At 41.9% G+C, this 22,716-nt stretch overlaps 1 protein-coding gene and 1 non-coding gene across 3 annotated transcripts in view; one reads left to right on the forward strand and one right to left on the reverse strand.

Annotated features, from left to right (window-relative positions):
• The window catches only part of LOC118505273 (matrix metalloproteinase-2), a 288,477-nt gene that overhangs the window by 227,590 nt on the left and 38,171 nt on the right, over positions 1-22,716 (reverse strand). The gene's annotated exons all lie outside the window — the stretch shown is intronic.
• Positions 21,991-22,063, forward strand: Trnar-acg. The gene has a single exon. It is a non-coding gene; the product is annotated as a tRNA-Arg (tRNA).

Consider the following 22,716-nt stretch of genomic DNA (forward strand, 5'->3'; position numbering starts at 1 on the left):
AGAAGGAAACCATTGTAAGGTTGGTGTGAATATCTTCGACACTAGATGATCATCGCATGATCATGATCTCGCCGCCACCGATGAATGCACACTATTGTACGCTGTGCTGTGTGCCTGATTTAATGAGTTTCTTCAACTCCATGCGCATAGCTAGTGTAGCAAACCGCCAGCGTACGCATAGAACCATAAATTGTTCCAACACGCGCATAGCCCTTTCTACGGTGCAAGTGCAGCCTAGCCTGGCTAATGCGTTGACATCGATCACCGGGTCGTTTTAAAACGGGGTGAGGAGCAATGCGTGACATTCTAAAGCAGCACATAGTAGTAATAATTGTATTACTTCTTTTACTAACGATCCGTTGAATGTGTTACGGTGTGTGCGTATGCGTGTATGTGGCAACAGGACAATTAATTCGAAAAACTGTCAAACAAATTATCGAACGGTACGATCAGCAGCATAGAACGGGGCAAAGAAAAGAAACGACACGACGCATAAACCATACCAATGCCGAAGATCGATGAACTGTTGTGTGACGTGGAGTGCAAAATGAGGAAAACGATAGAAAGGAAAAAAATAAATAAACTAAACAGGCATCCAACAGTAATGGGAGTAAGATTTATGGACTCGATCAAGCGGCACATTGCCCTTCTCACTGTGCCATAATATGTAGATTGAAAATCAAGATCTAGATGCAGTAGTAAGTTAAATCGAGAAACCGTTTCGAAATGACTGTCATTTCGCTATAAATATACCAGGCGTTGTTGCCTCTGATTCATGATGAAGAAGATCAATTTAACTGTGTTTTTTAGTTTAATTTTAATTTAAAAATACTTAAAATATAACAATAATCCGTTTTTATACAACTAAAGATTGAAATTTTGTCAATACGGCGTCAAGCCGTCCAACTAGAAATATAAATAAATAAATAAAGATTGAAATTAATGTTCATATCTCAAACGATCAGCACATAAGCAATACGGCCAGGCCGTTCTTTATGAATAAAAAAAAAAAAAAAACGATCAGCACATAGCCCCATCACCTTAATTGAGTCTTATCTAATTTCTAAAGTGCACTTCATGTGGATCCATCGCTCGAATCACCGGATGCCCTTTTTATTCTTTTTTATGCTACAGGATAAATGGGACGATATGCTATCATCTTTCGATTTCCGTTAATATAATGTCCTGTCCTCTTTATTATCGCACGTCAACCCGTCATACTACAACCTGAGAGGAAGCTTCTCCACTCAAAATACCTGTCGCGACGGACGCAGCTGAGAACATGTATAGCCCCAGTACTCACATACGCCTTTGAGACATGGACTCTGACAAAACCTGATGGAACCCTCTTAGCCGCATTCGGTAGGAAGATGCTCAGAAGGCGTTATAGCCCTGTACGTGAGTAAGAATATTGGAAGAGCCATTGCAATGGCGAGCTCTACGACAAAGCTTTTGATGTACGGTGGCGTCAGCATCGTGCAGCGAATTAAACTTGCCAGACTCTTATTGTCAGGTCATGTCATGAGAATGACACTGGACGATCCAGTCCGTAAAGTGCTTTTAGGCCGTCCACACGGACAGAAGAGTGATGGCGTTGATGCTTTGACCAGAACGACCGGGATAATCGATTGACAGATGAATAGGTACTATTTGCCTTGCTGTACAATAAAACTGCATGCACGCTTATAAATTTTACTCACTAAACTTTAGGGCACCTTTTTCAAATATGCGTCTTGTGTGTACAATAAATATGCGAATTTAACTGTGGTATGTTTATATAAAATTATAGAATATTTTGTAAATTATCAAATAAAAAGTAGTTTGCTCAACTTGTGTTCGTGTAGCTTGTTTCTGTTTGTGGCTTAGTTGTAGTGGTACTTTCATATCGTAGGCGAACGTGTCAATTTTATCCTTGCCTAACAATTCATTTTTAGTCCTTGGTTGTTATCTAAATTAAAAATAATTATAACGTGGTTTTATTTCACAGAATATTTTATTAGGATATTAGGATTATTCGTACGTATACGCTACTTTCGATCCTGTGAATCTCTTACTGTTGACCAACAAGCTAGTCAAATTTGGAGTTTCGGGAGCAGTGTTCTTGGTCCTGTATGTATTGTATTCATTGTACACATCTTAACTAATTCTGTCCGTTTAGTGCCACACTCGAAAATGGAAATATGTACAGTTATTTCGTTTGCAATAAGAAAAGCTCCTTTTGTAATTGACCTTAAGCTAAATGATCACTCTGTGCTTCGTATAAATTAAATTTATGACTTATGCGTTAGTTAAGACGGCAGGCTTACGTTAAATCACCGCTACAAAGTAACGATATAAAAGCATTATCCAGCACTACCAGACTTTATGATGCGTGTGCAACTTTAAGTTTCCATTAAGCGTTAAATCCCCAATTTATGCATTTATCGAACCTTGGGAATTTGAGTGCTTCTTGCCAATGCTCCTTCACAGCAATATAAAACATAGTTGACAGACTTGAATCGGTTAAGTGCAAAGCTAACACACGATCTTTCTTTTAAATGGTTCTATGGTATTCGCCATATCGTCCATATCGGTGACTGCTCTTGCTTATCCAATCCTTTCAGGTAGCTGTCGTAACCTTATTAAGGCGTTCTTGCTTCTTCTGTGACTTTATTTTACCCGATTTTGGAAAGTCAGAGCGACTACTGACAAGCCGGTATCGTCTCGTCCATCGGACGGCCCCTCTGCAATATAGGTCGCCGACACATTCTATTGACGCACCGAAGATGTATGAATTTTCCTTTAGACGCCTAGAAGCACCTAGGCCTATGAATCTTATGAACAAAGATATTAAAGCTGCTAATTTAAGATTCCAATGACCCTCACACCTACATGGTAAAGGTTTGCAGAACTTTGGGTAATAATGACAGTTTCTTTACAAGCTTAAATGACACAAATTAAAGGTCATGCACAACAATTACCCAGTAAATATGCAAATGTCCTTTTAACCCCACAAAACTGATCATTCCCGCCCCGAAAGTGATGAAACCAGCGGATTATCCCCTACGTTTTAAATATAAACACAAAATTAATGTGTCGAACCTCACCTTCACACCTCAGACAGCTCTGCCTCGAGGGGCGCGTTCATCGCGTTCGAAACATGTCTCGCATGCATCTCCCCAAAAGCATAAACGCAGAATCAGACGCACAAAAACGTGGCAACGCAGTGCGCGAGGTGTTGGTCACAGCACAGTTCCTTCCGGGTGTCGCGACATAAACCAATTAAATTAGAGAGGTGTGATATTGTTTCGAGCCCAACACGCACACAAACGCACCCGGCCGATGTACGCGAAAATTAATACACACTATCCTTTCGGTGTCACTCCCAACCTTCTACCATCCCTCTCTCTGTATCACCTCTTTTTAATGTACTCACAACAAACCAGACAAATACACACGCACACCTTCGTTTTGATTTGAAATAATGATCCGTGAAAATCCGGCGTCAAAGGTACGCGTGTGGGGCACACAAACGCCATCATGCTCTTTAATGGGCCATTTTAGTATCGATTCGATTATTAGATGGCGTCGGGTCTTCGGATGCCAAACCACCAATTGCAAACAAACATAAATGCATATGTTTACCCGAATTCGATCCTTTCACTCGAAACGTTTTCCGCGCCCGTGTCTCTCCCTCGCTCTCGCTATTCCTCCCCTCCACTTATGGAAAACACCTTTTTACAGCTGCTATTGACCATTATGATGCCGTGCCGTATATACGCCGACGGTAATTAAATGAACTTCTGCACCATTTGGTGTTCCCGCCGACAGTGCCATGCGGCGTTCGGATGCTGCCGTCGGGCGCAATTCTCATTTTGGCGGAAGCTTTCGATGTTTAAATGGCTAAATCGAATTAGTCACCGGGCCCCACAAGTGTGGAAAGGGGAAACGGACAAGTAGGGTAAATTTATGTTCCTCGTTCCCCGTGATCGTTTGGCGGTCCGTGGTTGGTCTGTACCAAAAAGGTGTTAGACCCGTTGTACGCACACGTGTTCCGAAGTAATACGGGCGAACAAAGAAAACGTGCAATAACATTGGAATGTAACTGCTGGCGTGTAACGATTGCAGCTTCAGTAGCAACCAGTTCACCGTCACCAATTCGCCAATCAAATTAACCCGAAACCTAACATCTGCTATGACGGAGGGTAAGAATTTCATCTCAAAAGCGGAAAGCTCTCGAAGCGTGGAAGTGCCAAGATGCTGCTACGGCTGGCATTCGTCATAATCACAACCAATTACAAATCTGGTCAAAGCTTCTGCTTGCTTCTTAAGGAGAGACCCACAAAAAAGTGTTTTCAAGAGAGAGGGAGAGACATAAGTGGGAAAGTTACTGAAGCATCAATTGCAGCTTTCTTGTGTATCCTGAAACCATTACTCCACAAGATGCTTTTTGCTGCTTAAGCTTTATCATATCCTGTCCCTTCTTGCGTAGCAGCGACAATCATTTACGGCCAACTTTTTTACTTATCTCTTTGTTTCATTCTAACACTGTAGATATGATTATCTGCTTTTCCCTTCAAACCTAACCATTGCATACGAAACTTCTCAGCGTAAAGCACAAAAGAACAGAAGACTAGTCGTTTGCTTCGTTTCCTTTGTGGCGGGGAACGACATTACAAATGATTCGTCCCTGCTGGTCTGACAGTGGTGACTGTATCATGGGTGGTCGGTCAAGGATGCAGATTGACTAAAAGAAAAATGAGTTACTGAATGAGGTTACTGAAATTTAGCTGAATTTAATCAACTAGCACAATGCATGTCGGCAATGAGACCATTTGATACTTATTCTGATATAAGTAGTACTAATTTTCGAACAAATTGAAGATAAATTGATAAACAGCATTTATTTATATTAAAACGATATAAAAACGAAAAACTTATCATTGTTACATTTTAGCTAGTAGTGATTGGTTGTCCATCAATACCTAACAACTACTGATACAATCAATTCAAACCAATCACTAAGCTGAACTATTGATTCTGAACATTCGATTGGTTAATCTGATACGACTTATCAGTAGATCAACTTTATAGGTGTAAAGGTGTGCTTAAGCCTAATGGGGAGAGGCTTCAACGATCAGGAAACGACGAACCTTAATGATTTTTTTTTTCAAACTTTTAACAGAAATTCGAAATTTCATAATTTTTATGATCATGATTTTTTTTTTCAAAACTATTTCAAATATAACCGAGCATGCCCGGGATAAGGCTAAATATCAAGGAGGAAATGCCTTGGTATTTTTTCTTGTAAATTTTTTGTTTTTGACTTTTGTATTTTGTCAGCACATGCAGTGCTGACAATACGGCTTCAAGCCGTCAAAATTAATGAATAAATAATAAATATTTCAAATATTTAGATAGTTAATACTAAACATTGGAAGTATTAGTTAGAAATGCCATATCATGTTTATACACATTTAAAAATGCTGATTACGGACCTCTAGCAGAAAAACTTTAAAACAAACGTTGCCTAATTATCGAGTTAGAGTAGTCAAACTTTCGTCAAGCTTTTGTTTTCATCGAGTAGCGACAAGCCTAGCTATCAAAGTCATTTTTTTGCCGAAAGTGTACAAGCAATTCTAGTTTTGGCCCAGGCTATTTAACTCGTTACTAATTATGACATTTTCATACAAATGAAAGAAGCTTACATCAGGACCCTCAAAAGCGTTAGGAATGTTTTTGTGCATCTTCAAAAATACGAAAAATGTCAGCTCCGGTTGATACATTCAGCTGTTTCTTTTTACTCTTCCTCGCGATACTGATGATAGCATATACTGGAATAATTTCTCTCATGAAATAAATTCTCACTATGACTGATTAAAAAGCGTTACGTTGTGCTCATATGCGTTTTTAATTTTCTTCTTCTTCTTTCTTCTTCTTCTTTGGTCTAACGAACTCTTAGAACATGCCTGCCATTTCTGGCTAACTAAACTTAAAGATACCGTAGTAGTTGGGTAGTCGGGGCCCTCAACTTAACTACGGGGAACGGTCCGGATGGGATTTGAGCCCCGGTACTTGCCGCATGAAGTCTCCCAGTACTTGCCCTTGTCGGCTCCACCACCGGGCGGCTCCATAGACATTGGCGTTTTTCATAGACAATTGAGTGAGGGAAAAAATTTGTACTTATTTTTTTAATTTTCATTTAAATATAAACAAAAACAACTAATGCAGGTAGTGAGCTCATAGACAATTACTAACATACATCAGAAAGAAAAACCTTCGAAAATGCTCTAAAATCCGCAGTTAAAACAACTATTAGAGCTTCGGGCTGACGAAAGAAATTTTGTGCTAATCGAGCTTTCGTTTGACAACCGTAAAGCAAACGTTATAGAAACCGCTTAAGCTAAGATTCAAATTCTCCACGCTGTCCAAATTGGATATTTGGAATGGTAATAAGGGCTATTAATGCTATCAATCACCATCATAATTTAATACAACAATTTGTCTTCTTTTTCCTATTTCCCTTCAACCTCAAGAAGGTGTTGGCCTGCCTTTTGTGGCTTCTGGAATAAGTAAATTAAACGATTCAATTCTTCTTATAAAACTAGAATAAGATGCAAACATTAGAATCGAAAGTATTTTTCTTTTAAAATAATGAAAAATATAATCATGAACAAAGAAGCAATAAAAAATATACCGAAGGGCATAGCAAAACAATCCTTTGTTGTCTATAATCACACCCACTCCCGGTCCCATGGGAGAGCTCCCCGGTCCTTCTCTCCTGATGAATTTTAATGACCAACGCTGCACAACTGCATTAATCTGCTCGATATGGTTTGTTGCCCTTTTGAAATTCTCTCTTTAAAATATGGCATTGCATCTTGGGGGTTTTCTCGGAAACGTTACACTTTCAGCCTGAAGACTTCTCGCTATTTCCTTCTGTCTATCTTTTTCCCTTATCAAAAAGAAGCAAGAGCAATAGCGTTAAGCAGTCCGAACCAAATTAAAACAGCACAACATCCACCGCTCCCTTTCGAACCACAAGAGCGTTACACATTACATCCACACGAAACTCAGACCTAGAAAAGAGATCCCTCCAATGGCTTCCACCTCTCTGATATCTAAACCCCCGTCGTCAAATACGCTCTTCGCAAGTATCGTGCAAAAGCTGAGGCACTAATAAAAACTAACTAAATCATAAAGTTTGCCTGCAACTGGCGAAAAGTATTCCATCACCAGCCGGTCCCAGAAGAGATTATGATTTCCATTTGCTGGTGAATTGTGTTGAAGCATCGTCGTCTGTTCGTCTCGTCCCGGACATCCGGGGGAGGGCTGTAATGTTGTTTTTTGTTCCAGCACGAAGCCCTCCAAACAGCCTGATATATTTTCTGTTGCTGTCGTTGTTGATGGTTTTTAGTTTTGTTTTCATCAAGTGCATAGGGATGTGAATCCCCTCAGTGAAGTGCATCAATTTGTGACTGGTACAAACGCAGCGGGGAAAGATGATACCGCTCTAAATGGTCACTTCGGCGAACCCCACCCGACCCCTACCGTTTCCTTCCTTCGCTTTCCGATTATCCTTTGCCCCGGTTACCACAACGGTCTTTCGTCTCGGGAAATCTGTAAACTTTCCATGCCCACAACGCTTTTTTGCGGTCAGGATTCAATTAGTTCTAGCGTTTCTCTAAGTATGCACTTTGTTCATCCACTGGTTTGGACCATCCCCAGCTTATCCACGAACCGTCCAGACTGTGGGCAGTCCAGCAGTTGACCACTGCAAAATGGTGCTAGGATATGGTAAATAAACTCTACTCACCACCGTTTCCACCGTTACATCCTCCATCCGCTACGGCCAACATCACCAAACGAAGCTTGTACGTGGTGCTGTTCCGTTGCAATATTGCAAATGTAAAAACGAAAACGGTGGCTGGGGTCCTGTTAGCGGAAATGCCAAACATCGAATTGGGGATGCTGCACGTATCAGCGTGGTGATGGTTTGGGATTAGGTTTTACGATCGTTACATAAACTAATTAATACAACAACAGGCTGACCTGTTCCCGCTCATACAACCAAGCGGGCGCCGCAGCAGAAGCTGGAGTTGGGGAGGATGCGTTTTTGCGAAAATGTTAATCCAGTTCCTACTGACCCATACACAAATGGCTGCAAGCAATTTTCTGAAAATGGCACCATTTTTCGAAACAAATAAGCATGCCAGACGCATTAGGCGTATGCTGCTGCCACAGCAACTGTCCTTTATTTCGGGGCGAGTGCTGATTAAAAATTACCACTAAACACGCATCCATGTAACACAACGCGTATTAGCTACCCACTAGAACACAACAGCAAACAAGCTCAAAATAACCGCACAAACGCTAGTAGCACGTGGAAAAAAACGCTGCTCTGGTTTGTGCGGATAGGGCTCCATTTCCGCACCGGGAAACACACACTGAACGCCACGGGAGAAACGAGCCCCGGTCATCTATCCCTGCTGCTGTATGCAATTGTGAGGATCCAGGCGACCATGATTCGATGGTTGGTTTTGCTCAACCACCGAAAGCTCATCGCTTAGATGTGACGAATTTATTGCAATGCTTGTCTAAAACCAGCGCTAGGTGTGAGAGAACCCCTAGATTCGAACCTTCAATGAAGGAGGTTCATACGGTTAATGGATGGTACATCATAGGCACGCTATGGTGCGTGATAGGTTCAAATTTGGAGCATCCCGGGCACGAAACCGTTGCTACTATCATGTCACCTTATCGGAGTGGTGGCTGTGATTTGATTTCTAAACAGCAAAACCACCAGAAACAGCAGCAGCGTCTTCTCTGCGCCGACCGACCGTCAGCGAACCGTGATAACCGGTGTTGAATGGGTTCATTGCTTGCCCACAATTAGAGCTTTCCGAGCAAAGTCAACAACCAACCGTTAGGGGATAAATATGATCGAAGTGTTCACTTAGAGTGGGGATGGTCTGCAAGAGCCAAAAATAGATCCACACAAAATTTGTGTGGACGACAAAATTTTTGGAAAAAGTTTTTAATTTCAATTTTAAATTTCAAAAAACTTTAAATTTTTTAAACAGTTTAAGATGACAAAACAATAGAAACAATAAGTATCATCTTGGAGAAAAAACTTGTATCACAACTATGGCGAATCCTTTGAGAGCTTCTAGAAGGTCCAGTACAACAAGCTGTGAGAGCTTACAATTTACGCACCACTCTGTAGCCGCTATGGTGAGGCTCGAACTGCATAGTGGCACGGTTGCTGATGCGATTGAATGGGAAATTATTAGTGACAACGAATGTGAAACATCACCAACTCAAATGACCAAAGCTGATGTTATCTATCCGGCAGCATCGATCGTATCTCATCAACCCATCTCTCATCACAGCAGCAACCCGATCCTAATCATCATTCGACCGACCCCACGCAAGGAAATTCTTATCGTATACAAGCATCGAAATAGATTCTGCAAATTGGATGCGATATCGGACCCACTCAAGGCTTGAAATGTATATCGTACAATAGCGTACCTTGCTACTTAAGAGCTTTCCCTAATTGATTCTGTTGGTTGTTGGTGAATAAATTAAGATGAAAACTGATACGAACAATGATTCAGATACTCACAACTATTGATAAATTATTTCCTAGATCAATTACTTTCACTAGCTTACTGTAAATGTTTGATATGGACCTAGACGCTTATACCGAATCCACCGGTTCCGGGGAAATAGCTGCTACGTACCTGAAAAGAAAAATGAAGGAATATATCAATAGATGTTGCGAGCACTATTCATTTGAATGAGTGGAAGATTTAATCCATCTTTACTGAAATGATACTAATAGTTCATTCATGTAGCAAGTATGAGTCCACTAGTTAACATGCTCAAGTGTTTGATAAAAGCTTTCAAAATCGAGAAATCGGTACTATGGTTGTCAATCTGGCTATCAATGAGACAGTGCAGAGAGCTTGAAACTTTACTTAAGCTTTTACGCTAATGTTCGCATTACGAATGTCAAACAAAACCCCTATTTTGATAAAATTTCTGCCGTCAGCCCAGAGCTACGGAAAAGATGTCTGAAGAATCAACAACCCGTCTCCATCAGCGCTGCCCGTTTATTTGAGTATGAGTTGAGTGTCTTAAAATAGATTTGCAGACAATGTAACGTTTTCAATCAGTCAATTATAATAATCAATTATTGTTAAAACAAAAAAATGGATTCAGCATTAATTACATTATACCGAATAAAAGAATGCCTCTAATATAATTTCTTATTAGAAAAGGTACGTACGAATAAACATGCGGAGTTGGATTTGATGCGTATGGAATTGTAAAACACATTTGGCTGGAAATTTGGCTGGAACAGATCCAATGGGATTAAAATAATTCGTGCTTTTTATGCTGTTGGCAGTTCTGAATTCGAATCTTCTTCTTCCTAGGCATTTACAACCTCGAGAGATCTCGGCCTGCCATTTCTGGCTTTCTATGACTTGATTTTACCCGTAGCCTTCTTACGTACGGGGAGGCGGTCTGGATGGGATATGACTTCGAAAGCATTGTATTAAAATTTCAAAATTAGTCACGAGTTAAATGAAATTGGTTGAAGCTGCAATTGCTTTTGTCCATATGTTTCATAATATACCTTCGAGTCGAAATCAACAATTAGACAACTAGGGCGGTCGCGACTTGACGAGTGTTTGTTTTCTCTAACTCGAAGCCATACAATCGATCCAATCGACATGTGATTAGGCAAGGTTTGTTTGAGAGTTTGATCACAATTTGCGGTTTCCTAACAGACAAATACACAAATTTGTTATACATTGTTTCTGAGTTGTGAAGAGAATGCAATTATTAGGACTAACAATGCGAGCAAGGAAAACAAATCTGCATCTCACAATTCTACAAAGTCACTCAACATACAACATTCTCTAACCGACAACAAAACTAACGCATTAGCGAACAAACGAATCATTTCGAAATCATCGAACATGTAGGCTTGCTTTCCAAACATGTCCGTTTCGCGGACAATATATAATACACACACACACACAAAAAAAAACGAATATACTATGGTACGCAAAAATTGAGCATATTCTTTCCCACTTCGCACCCGAGGCCACGCGCGCGCTGCATACATAATTTACTTGCGCCCTTCCCGAGAACCCATCCCGCGCCAGTGTGTATCCTTGCCACAGCAAGTTCGTTTGCGGTAAGTATCATCATTTTTCAAAACCATATTTATTTATGTCATAAAGCGTCAACCACCGCCGGAGTTGCTGTCCACTAGCATCACCTCCCTTACCTTCGTATGCATCCTGAAGCGTTCGGGCTAGTCGTCTCGCGTGGTCATAAATAACGTTCCTATCGCGATGGGTGGCCAACCATCACACCCATGCTCGTACATCGCGAAACCGCGGGAGCCGGGGGATCCTCTGCTCCAGTTTTCCAGTTCCGCTTGTTCTCCACCATTGTGGTGAATGATATTTTTTCCCTACTAGCCTTGCAAAATTCGATCCCCAAACGTAGTATGCAAACGTGTGGGCACAACAAATACGCACAAAACTTTGCACACCAATATTATGCTGGGTCTTCGTTGGGCTACCGTGACCAGTGATGGTGATGTTACCAAAATATTGGTTACGCACGTGTAAAAATAAGCCAAACCCAAACCCAAACAGCCCGCGGACACCACGCTGCTGTTGCTCGTATCTCGATGAACTACAAACTCTTGTCAATCATTCGGTGGTGACCTGAAGTTTGGATTTTGCCAACGGGGCAGTGAACAGTTCTGCCCATGCTTTCCCGTCAAGGATGTTCAAGGACAGTATCGTGGGGAGAAAGGGAAGAGGGGGGGGGGGGCTTTTCTCTAACCATTTTCCCGTTCCACACCGAAGTGGTCTTGTGTGTTTGCTTATTTTGACCATGAAAAATGATCGGTTTGCAAAAGTGACAATTCGACTGTCCGATTTCCATAACCTTCGGGCTACTGGACGGGGCTCGCGTGTATTAGTTATAAAGCCTTGTTAAGAAGATTTGCTTCCACACACGGTCGCTGTAATTGAATGATAAGGTTGACGTTTGATTGATTGTGGAAAATTTAATTCGATTCAAAGCTGAAGCAAGCCAGAGTGTAGGGCCGATATATATTTTAGTTACTGAAAGGTGCCGTAGATATTGTTCTTGACATACGCAAGAGTTTTTATCAAAGAAAACTAGTAATAACGAGAACAGAGATACTTTTTGAAAAATAATTTTACTAAAATAGAGTTATTCTTCAGATTCTTCGGTGACAAACATTGGTAAAGCATGCCTTTTGCATGCGATATGAACATCAACAGCTCTTATTATTTCCCTCGAACCTTATTGAAAACCTTTCCCCAATGAATGGCATAGCTAATAATTTTCTCGCTACAGCTACCATGTTTATGACTTATCCCACTTACACACACACGCGCGAAAGCATGCACCAAAAGTATCCTCCGAAATCGAACGTTGCGACCGCTTTTCAGCATCAAAACGTCATGTCAATATTTTATGATCGTAATCAACGACAGGAAATTGATCAATTGAAATTATTGAATTCAACTTTAGTGCTTTGATTAAGTTCATCGCGTGTGGTGCGAGGCTGTCAAAGTTCAGCCAGAGCCACACGAACAGAGCCATCCCATCCCACACGCCACTTACGGTGGCACCCCATCCTACCCACGTTGACAGATTTCCCCGTGAGCGTGGAGCGTTTTCAACGATCCACCAAGGCCTGGCACCTAGAATCGAGTCGCGCTAAGGTAATTCAATTTATCGTCACTGCGCGCAGGCGGTTAATTAGTTTGGGAAATTCAATTAAACAGCAATCGCGTTTTTCATCCACTCGCTACTCGCGATGGAGCTGCTGATTTTAGGTGGGTAGCTCGCTGTTTCCGCACTGACGTCTAGCAAATCCAGTACGACCGTCGTCGTCGTCGTCGTCGATTGATTTTGTCACCTTCAACGACGCTGCTGCTGAATGGGAATCGAATCAATCTCGTGTCATCGTGTCATCTCGTCACGGTATCATGCGCAGCAATCGAGTACATTTATCACCTCGCCAAGATCTATCTACCTTTGCCAGGCTTTAAAAGATTGCAAGATAATAGAAACATCTCCGTACGGCAAGCGACTGTGCAGCGGAAGTTCAAGTCTCGGGGCACGGTTATACCGATTCACGAACATTTCATCTTTTTTATCACTCAGAAATGGATGCAGTTCACCCCACCATCAGCATTTAAGTTGCAGCTATTTATAGCCGAATAAGGAATGGACCATTTAGCACCTCGAGTGCTCTATTGCTTTTCAATTGACATCTGAAGCATTCGATGGATACAACATACTGGACCTCAGTGGGCATCAGTTCCACGAGAAGATCTCCGGAGATGAGGCACTTAAGGTGCTTTTCCTCACAGTCAGCATCCGTTGAGTGTTCCCAGCCCCATTGTCAACACAGTTCGAATCTCGTGCATTTATCGCCTTTACCATTCCTTCTGAGCAATTCCTTGAAGGGAATGGTGACAATTCAATGCACATAACAAAGATCTAATCCTCGCTCAACTGGACCGGAAGCTGATCATTCCCAATAAGCTTCCAGACTTACCGAGTCGCAGGAACAATTCTTCTCTATTTTTTGTTTGTTTCAGTGCCAAAACATGTGTCAAATATTTGGAATAGGACAAATGATTAGATCATTTCCAATTTCATCCAATTTTATGATCTTCTACGAGCGATAAGCACCGAAACTGACGTCATTTGTGTTGGGCTCAACGTGCGTGAGGATCAGACATGTCGGATCCCCTCATCTCAACGATGACTCACAACAACTATATCGGTGCGTATGGTAAGTGGAATGAAAGTGATCCCATTTCTTTATGGTTTCCTTCCTGCTGTAGCCGACCGTTTTTCGGCTCGCTGGTTAATGGCTCAGTCGTTCGTTTGATGATCTCAGAAAGCCTTTTGATGGATGCGAACAGAGAACACACACACAGCCACAAGACAAGAATTCTTCCTCATGGTTAGCAAATGTGTGATCTTTCAAAGTTGTTTGCACGATCGGGACAAGGACTTGCAGAAAAATAAATAAACAGCGACCAATGTGTAGCACAGCATTCAGCTGTGAATGCAAGAGCGAATGAGTTGCACAGAAACATAGTTAATGGTTTGATAAATAATCAAACAATCTATTATGGTTTGTAAAGAGGTATTACCTACCAGCACCACTCAGGAATGAAAAAGAATCTAAATCTAAAAATGTAAACAATACAATACAATTTGATTTTCAATGTGGATCTTCCCGGCTCACGCTTTGCAGTTTTCGTCTGATTTCTTGTGTCTCATCCTCTCAGACGGCATGCAAATGCAATGAGCTGGCATTATTCTTCCCTAACTCAGCAGACAAACGATCAACGCCTGTACGATGAAAGATACCGGTGTCTTCTGCCTATCGCACGTGCCAGCTTTATCGTAACCACCGAACCAACCTCGAACGGCGGATGAATAAAGATCCGAAAAGAACGCTCCGAAATAAAATAAAACCACCAAAACGACGACGACCGTACGCATATATGGCTCTAAATCACACGCGATCTATTGTATGTGCCTTGGCAAGTCTGACAAGTCTGCCGCCTCTCGCCACAGTGCTGTGTTTTGATGGATTACGCCCGTCTCGACAGGGCAATCCGGTCGAGCCCGTTAACTACCACAACAGCAAAGGGGGGAAGAGCATGAGAGTTTAAACACAGCAAGAAAAATCTCCTCAAACACTGTTACACACACACACCACGCTGCCGATTCTCGAAACCGAAAATACGCAACAGAATAACAGAAAGATTGTTGACTCGGAAGAAACATTTTGCAGCCACCACCACACGCGCACGCAACCACGAAGAGGATGCTCTTTGGACGGAAATATCCAAATGAGTAGTGTTTGGATGAGGAGAAGAGGAAAAACAACAAAAAGAGTCTTATGTTTGGCGTTTGTGTTTCTTATCCATGTTGCAAACATGGAATCTGACAGCCAGTATGAATAAAACAGAGTAAATAGGGAAGAGGATATCGTCAACATGATTTGGTTGTAACATTCGCATTTAATTGAGGATAGCAAAAAAATTGGGAAGATAATCAAAAAAGTTTCAAATTTGATTAAAATTCAAAAGAGTTACAAATAAAAATAATAAATTAAAAGAATAATCTTGATGACTCTGTCGCCAAAAGAGTTCAACGATAATGAAAATCGTACGATAAAGACAGGGGAACGCCTAGGAAACAAACCTAAAAGAAACATAGAAGAAAATAATTACACGCACACATATATACGTGCATACAATAAAGAGAAGACCCACGTGTAGGAGGATTCCAATCCATCATTAATTCATTTATGTTTTATGCGTAACATCCGGTCTTGCATCGAGACGTGTACTGTTTTTGGGATGCGCACCACACTACACGCAGAAGAATATTTCCGATTCTGTTTGTTGTCTGCTTCGCCTAACATCCTACATCCATGCCCATCCCCTGCTTCCCGTGCTAGTCCGTGACTAACAAGCAGATTGATTATTATTGTTGGAAAAATGCCTCCAAAAGAAATAATTCATCGTCTCGTATTGTTCCGAGAAGCGCCAACTGACAGATCTGTTCCCGGGAAGCCTGCCATACGATTGGAAGATGAGATGCTCGACATGTTGCTGGTGGCGGAGGACCGGCTTCACATACGGTTACATTTAAAATACATCACAGCCTCCCCCCCCCCCCCCCCCCCCTCCCGGGAGCACACTGTCTGCCCATCGTAGGTGTGTCACCGAAGATGTCGATGTTTCGACTTCGACCGCTCATTTATCTTCGTTCTTTGCAACGAGTGCATCGAAAGGTGACATAACAACCCAGCCGATAAAACCCCCAAAGATCCATTCTGGGGAATTGTCTCCCAGGCCTCCGGGTGCGTAGGTGGGTCATTGCTGTCTCGCTTTGTTTCGCTTTCCGCACCCATCGACCACATGACAAGGCGCCAACAAGAGATCAGAGATTATCAACGAACACCATCATCATCGCTCGCACGGCAAAGAAAAAAGACGAAGAAAATCGCGCGCGAGAAACGCGGTTGTTTGACAAGATCGCTGGCTAATTGCTGGCTATTCTGCGGCATCGTGCTGTTGACATGATAATTAAGATAGTGTAGGAGATGGTGTCGTCTAACGGCACGTAACTGATGGATGCAGGGAGTGCAGGAATCACTTTGGGGGGTGTCTATTTTTACGAAGTGGCATTTTTTTTATTGGATAATATGGATGGATTTTTTAGGGTGAATAGGCCGAATTATGCTGATGCCTAAGACTGTCCCTCAGCAAGATCTGTATGCGTGTTAAGTCTAGGAATAAGATCTCAATAATTATCATCTTGAAATATTATAACACTGAACACCCGAGAGACAACTGAGATATTTTGCGTGAAAACTCGAATCAAAAATATATTAAGTCCACTGGTTTGACTTGGGCAAATAAATTACTTTGGCTCTCTTTCTCGAGGAATTCATATATTCCTTTCTAGTGACCCTAAATCTTCAAATCTTCAAAATTCTCTCTTCAAAGATTCTAAATCCCATCCGATGTCGTCCCCGTAGACTAGTAAGCTAGATGAGTTTGTAGACTGGTAGATAAGCTGGTAGATAAGGTAGATAGCTAGATGAGTTTGTAGAGCCAGATAAGTGGTATCAATAATTCCAGTAATGGGGAGCATGACCTGAGAGGTCGATCATGAGCCACGTTCGGGAGGGATTCGTGGAAATTTGATTAATCAAAATTAAAACAAAATTTACAAAAAAATTTGCAAGAAGAAATCATTTGCATTTACTTTTACTTCAAATATATTTTGAATCAAATGGCTTGCAGCCACATTTATCTCAGGACTAATTATGCTCATCAGACTGCATATGAACGCCACCACCACCGTAAAAAGACTGCGCTGGTGGTCATTTATGCTGGACCACATCCGAAACATTTGTCACTTATTTATGAACACTCCGAACGCGTCTTCGCACTAACATATGAGACGAACACATTGTCTACTATTCACCACCATCAATATTCATTCTCACTGAAAACTCTTCAAAAGGACACGCTTACTCAGCAGTGGACATTAACGACGATAACACTGCTGGAACGATCCGTATGGGGGGCTGCAGTGTCCACAGCAGCATATGCAGCGGTGTGCAACGGGTTCCACAGATGTTTAATGCATGAACCACGCCACTTCTCGAACAATATGCAACTAATTCAATACACACCCAGCCCTAACGTACAGAGTGTTTCCCAAGCACAGGGAAGATCGGCACAACTGTGCCGATGAATTATGGCGATTGTGCCATTACTTCAGCACCATCCACGATGAGAAAGCGCCCTCGTGTGTGAGAATGTCCAGCTTATGGAGTGTGGGGGGAAGGGGGGGCTCCTTCATCGGTCTACTAACACCTTCCACAAATCATTATGAGCACTTGGACAGCATCGAAGACACATAAATTATGTTGCCCCCGTCCTCCAGATCTCTCGCATCCGAACCACGCGACGCCAGTGGCGTACAATAAACCCAATTTCGAGAATCGCCAACTTTGACGCAAAGTCGCATGACTTATGGGAAAAGAAAATCATCCCACAACGGAATCGCTCGGCACAACTCCGGACAAAAGTTTGATCCACGGATGATGGATTCCACACCACTACCATATCGAGAGCTAATGCTTTCCGAGCAAATAAATGAGCGAAGGAAATATGAGGCAAACAAAATCGTGCCGCCCATTAGACACCATCTGGAGATGGATCCAGACACTTCAGACAGGTTTTAGTTGGACCTGGTGGACAAGGACAACAAAACTTTGACTGACGGATGGAAACGACCTTCACCGTTGCTTGGGATGCATTCGCATGCAATTGAGCAGCTGCGATAATTCTCTCCTCACAACAACAATTCAAGGAAACTTTTGCGATATTTGACACCGATTCAAAATAGCGGCAACAGGAATGAGCAAGCCATAAACAAACAAACCCAAACGGAACCCCTTCCGCTGTAACGAGACGTTTACACCCACCGGGAATGCTGGTTCCAGCAAAACTATCCTGAACCCAACATGTGTTCATATGCACAAACACACCTATACTTTTCGCTTTCATGTTTCGCACACAGAAACCGATCGTTTTTCTCGTCAAACCAAACAACGCTCCACGCGTCCGTTGATGAACAACAGCAAAAGAAAAACAATTGCGAGGAGAAATCCAATCTGCAGTTTACGTTTCACGTGTGTCTCGCGTCCTGCGTATATGTGGAGCTTTTATGTTTACGACCGACCATTACGGGAGGGGGCAAAGTGTTAATATGCGAGCCGCCCGTGGGAAGCGTACTGTAAAATGATATCATAAATTACCTACCAATACCTCCCACTATTCGTGCCCCTTTCTTCACAAACCGTCCCACCGGGCATTTGACATTTAGCTAACGATGTCATCTTCACACTATCCCGCGCAGCAGCAATCCATCCATCCGGATGTGTTCCAGCCCCCCTTTGCCAACCTGCCAAGACATTCGGTTAGCGCTGATAGCGAGAAATCGCACTGGGAAATGGAAAATATCATAAATCTGCGACTCCACCATTCTATCCGTTCCAGCGGGCAAAATAGCAAAAACAAAAGCAAAAACCGGAGAAAATCCCAGTAAGACAGGATAAAAAGATATTGCTCAGTGTCAGTGTGTTATGTTAACAGAGGTTCCTTTCCGTGCACGGGACAATTCCCTTGCGAGAGACCTACCGCAACTCGTGCATGGGGAGCGGGGAGATAAAAATATTGCATTGGTTTTTTGAAGGATGAGCTTTTTCGCTGTGGATCTGATTTACCAAACAGCTCGTGTAACACACACTGATTGTGACAGTAAATTGGTCTTGCGAGATGTACTTCATTACAGTGGTAGAAGAGGAGACATTATTAAGAGCAAAACTTTTGCTGCACTCCTAATTCACTAATTTATTGCTAGTTTGGACACCTGAATTTGGTCTAGCACTAAACTGGAACTACTGAGCTACTGAATGATGGCGTTTACTGGGGTAGAAAATAGATAAATAATAGTTCTTTGTAGAGATGGACAAAATTATCGAAAAAGCGGAAATGTTTCTGGACGACTCCAAAAAACAAAAAAAAAAACAATTAAGAGCTAGTTCCAGAAGAGAGGTGCAAACGAACCGTCCTTTCAACAAGACCATCAATATATGACATCTTATTTATGACCTCAAAAGCTTGATAGTAAAAAGAAATGCATTTTTTTTAAATTGCAATATGTCTCAATTGACTTAATTTCCCCGCATTTCAACACGGTTCATACAAAATAAACTCAAAAATATTGTTTCAACACTTTCAACAGTCAAACGTTTCTCACGATAGCAATAAAATCGTCTCCTCCTGAATGAATCGCAAGCTAATCATTTGACTCCCTTCACACTCAAATCGATCTTCATCAAATAACAACCGGGCATTCAACCCAACCCCGCGCTTCACTATTAGCACTTGGACGATTAAATTGAACTTCCGGACGGCTACTGTCCCGCCTGCCATTCGGTCGCAATAAAATGTTAATGACTCTGACCAAACGTCCCAATGACTGGTCGGCAGCATCACCACCGGGCGCATAAACTAAACAACTATCCACACACAAAATGCTACCTAACATCGTGACTGGTTGCGTACGCAAACGAACCGGCCTATATACACCGTAACACGATACGCATGAGTAAGAAACCGTTGTTTTCCTTTTTTAAAATTTTGGTTTCGAAAAGAGACTAACAAACAAAACCGGTGTGACGTGTCTGCTGTATGTAGCGCCAATTCGAGAGAACCATTAAATTAGTATTGCATTCATCAAGTCAACCTTCCGAGCAAATATTAGGATAAATAATGGTTTATTTTCTTCAAACAACACGACCAATAATAGCTTCCTAGTGGCAGTTGGGTGTAACCGGCAGTGACTTAATTGACACAAAGGTAAATCGGTTCGCTTATTCATTGAAGCGCTAAATATACACAAAGCTACAGTTTACAGACAAAAAAAAACCATACCTTACGCCAAAGATCTAATTAGAAATACCTTTGTCCCAACGTTTTCTATCACATTTCTTTCCCGGTCGAATGCTGCGGGTAAGCGTGCCCTCATCTAAATGTCCTTCTTCTACACTCGCTGACAGACATAGCGCCATGCTCTTAAACACACGCGGCCGTGTTTTGTCATCCGTGCGTTACCGGAACACATTGCGGTACTGACATCGGGCGCGTGTACGTCCCCGGGCTGACCACCACCTTGGCGTTGTGACACGAACCATTTTCCCTGTCTATGTCGCGCGACCAGAATTAGCATGACAGGGTAATCCGTTTGGCAAGGTTTTCCCTTCGTTCTCCTTATACTCCCAGGAATGTGTTATTTCGTGGACTCTCATTTACCAATGTGTCACGTTTGTCACAAGTGTCGAATGAATCGAGAGAATACATATTTTCTATTTAGTATTGACCATGCAATTGCAATGGTTCCAATCCAGTCTTTGAAAGTATTTCGAGTATTTTAGATTCCAATTAAGGTTTATTCAATTGCTTGGTTCAAATCCCATCCGGACCGTTCCTCCGCTGTGAGGACTGACTATCCAACTGCATCATATCAAGAGATGAAGAAATAACTCTAAGTAGATATTTAAAATTATACTTCCTTTAATTAGTATATCCTGTCAACTAGTCAGCAACTCCTACTGTGCGAGAGAGATATTACTTTGTTTCTCTCTTTAGTGTCCTCTTTTCGAGGTGTAGGTCAACAGCAATGTTTAGATTGCTGTTTTGTGCAGAATGATATTCGCCTTCATCCTTTTATAGCAAATGGTGGTTTCCATCGGAAACAAAGACTATCCCAACCAAGAACTCACTGTTCACCTCCTCATAACTGCTCAGACACCCGTGACGAGGCGTGACACCGCTAATGATTGCATTGACGCGATGTGATGCAGCAAGATCAGTCACGACCGACGGACGGCACAATGACGACGATGATGGGCAAAAAATGAAGGGCAGTTCGAAGGTGGCATGCGAATTGGCCACCCCCAGGAGGCAGTTTCATGGTCAATAATCACCAGACGATTATCCGTGCGACTTGTTAGCATTAACATGCCGAGAAGAGAAGACGTACAGGCAAGCAAGAGATGGCCTAATAATAACCTTGCTCCTACCGAAGGGGTTTCGCTTTCCAACAGCACTGCAAGATAGAAGGTCAGTGTGTAGGTTAATGGATAGCTGCAATTCAGAGGTTTGTTGCTTTGTTCAGTGAAACGCTTCTGGTACAAAGGATCAATCCTTTTTGTTTGTCCCACACGCGTTGGGATTTACCTGTGACAAGACGGACGAGTCTGTCTCCCTGATGCAAACAAATGACGTGTTTGTCATAAATATTTGTGCAACTCGTTCCACATTCTGACTTTCGATTGTACAATGGTGCAACAATACACACGAAGATGACAGCATGGCACGCAGTTTATTTGGGTGATAAAAGTATGACAAATCGTCTCAGCGAGGAAGTTCATCGATTGATTTATGATATTTGTATAGTGAGTAGGCCGAGCGGCACGCATTACTGTCCGTAAGAAATTGCAGTAAATTTTTCTAAGAAGTATAATGAAACAATCCAATGATAAGTACCATTGATTCACTGGTGAAAAGTGTAATGACCTCGACCAAACCTCTTTAAGACCATCTATCAGACTGTCGAGAAAGCCGCACCATCCGGAAACGAAGCAAAACAGTATGATAAGGCCTATCAGCTTCTTGGGCGACAACATGCGACCAAATGCGTCTCTGTTGTGCAATCACGCCTCTCGTGAGGTTAAGTCGGTGCGCAGTATGCTCACGCATGGCTCTCGCGAGCATAATCGATTAGAGTGCGGCAGGGACTGAACGAGCGCCACGCTGCACATGTGGTCCTGTGGCGCAATGGATAACGCGTCTGACTACGGATCAGAAGATTCCAGGTTCGACTCCTGGCAGGATCGTGAGATACAAATCATTTTTAATAGTATGCTATGCTGATACATGTTTCATAGTATGTACTATTTCAAAATAAAATTATAGAGCAAAACGTTGTTATTAATTTTTTAAGTTAATAAGTGATTATTAACCCGGACCAAACCATCAACACAACCTCCACAATAGACATGATACCACACTGCAATCACCACACACCGACAACCGAGCATGCCCGGGATAAGGCAGAATAACAAGGAGGAAATGCCTTGTTAATTTATTTGTACTTGTATTCGTCAACACACGCGGTGTTGTCAATACGGCGCCAAGCCGTCTAACTATAAATATAAATAAATAAATAAGTGATTATTAATTGAAATGATCTTATTTGACTTGAAAACTAAGTACAACACAAATTAAATACAATCATAAGACGGAGAACCTATTTGGATAAGAATTATCATTTAGGGAAAGGAAAATTTTACAACGTTGCGCTATAAAATCAGTATGATTAAGTTAAGTAATGTATAACACACACACACAATCAAACGTTGTTAAAATTTCGATTAAACAGTTCGTTTCAATTACAAACAAGACAAAGTATGATTCAAATGGATTAGAACACCTACTTTTTAGAATAAATACTAGAAGAAATAGCTCAAATTGATGTTATAGTAAGTTA

Source organism: Anopheles stephensi, chromosome 2, assembly GCF_013141755.1.
Source record: "Anopheles stephensi strain Indian chromosome 2, UCI_ANSTEP_V1.0, whole genome shotgun sequence".
Taxonomy (NCBI): domain Eukaryota; kingdom Metazoa; phylum Arthropoda; class Insecta; order Diptera; family Culicidae; genus Anopheles; species Anopheles stephensi.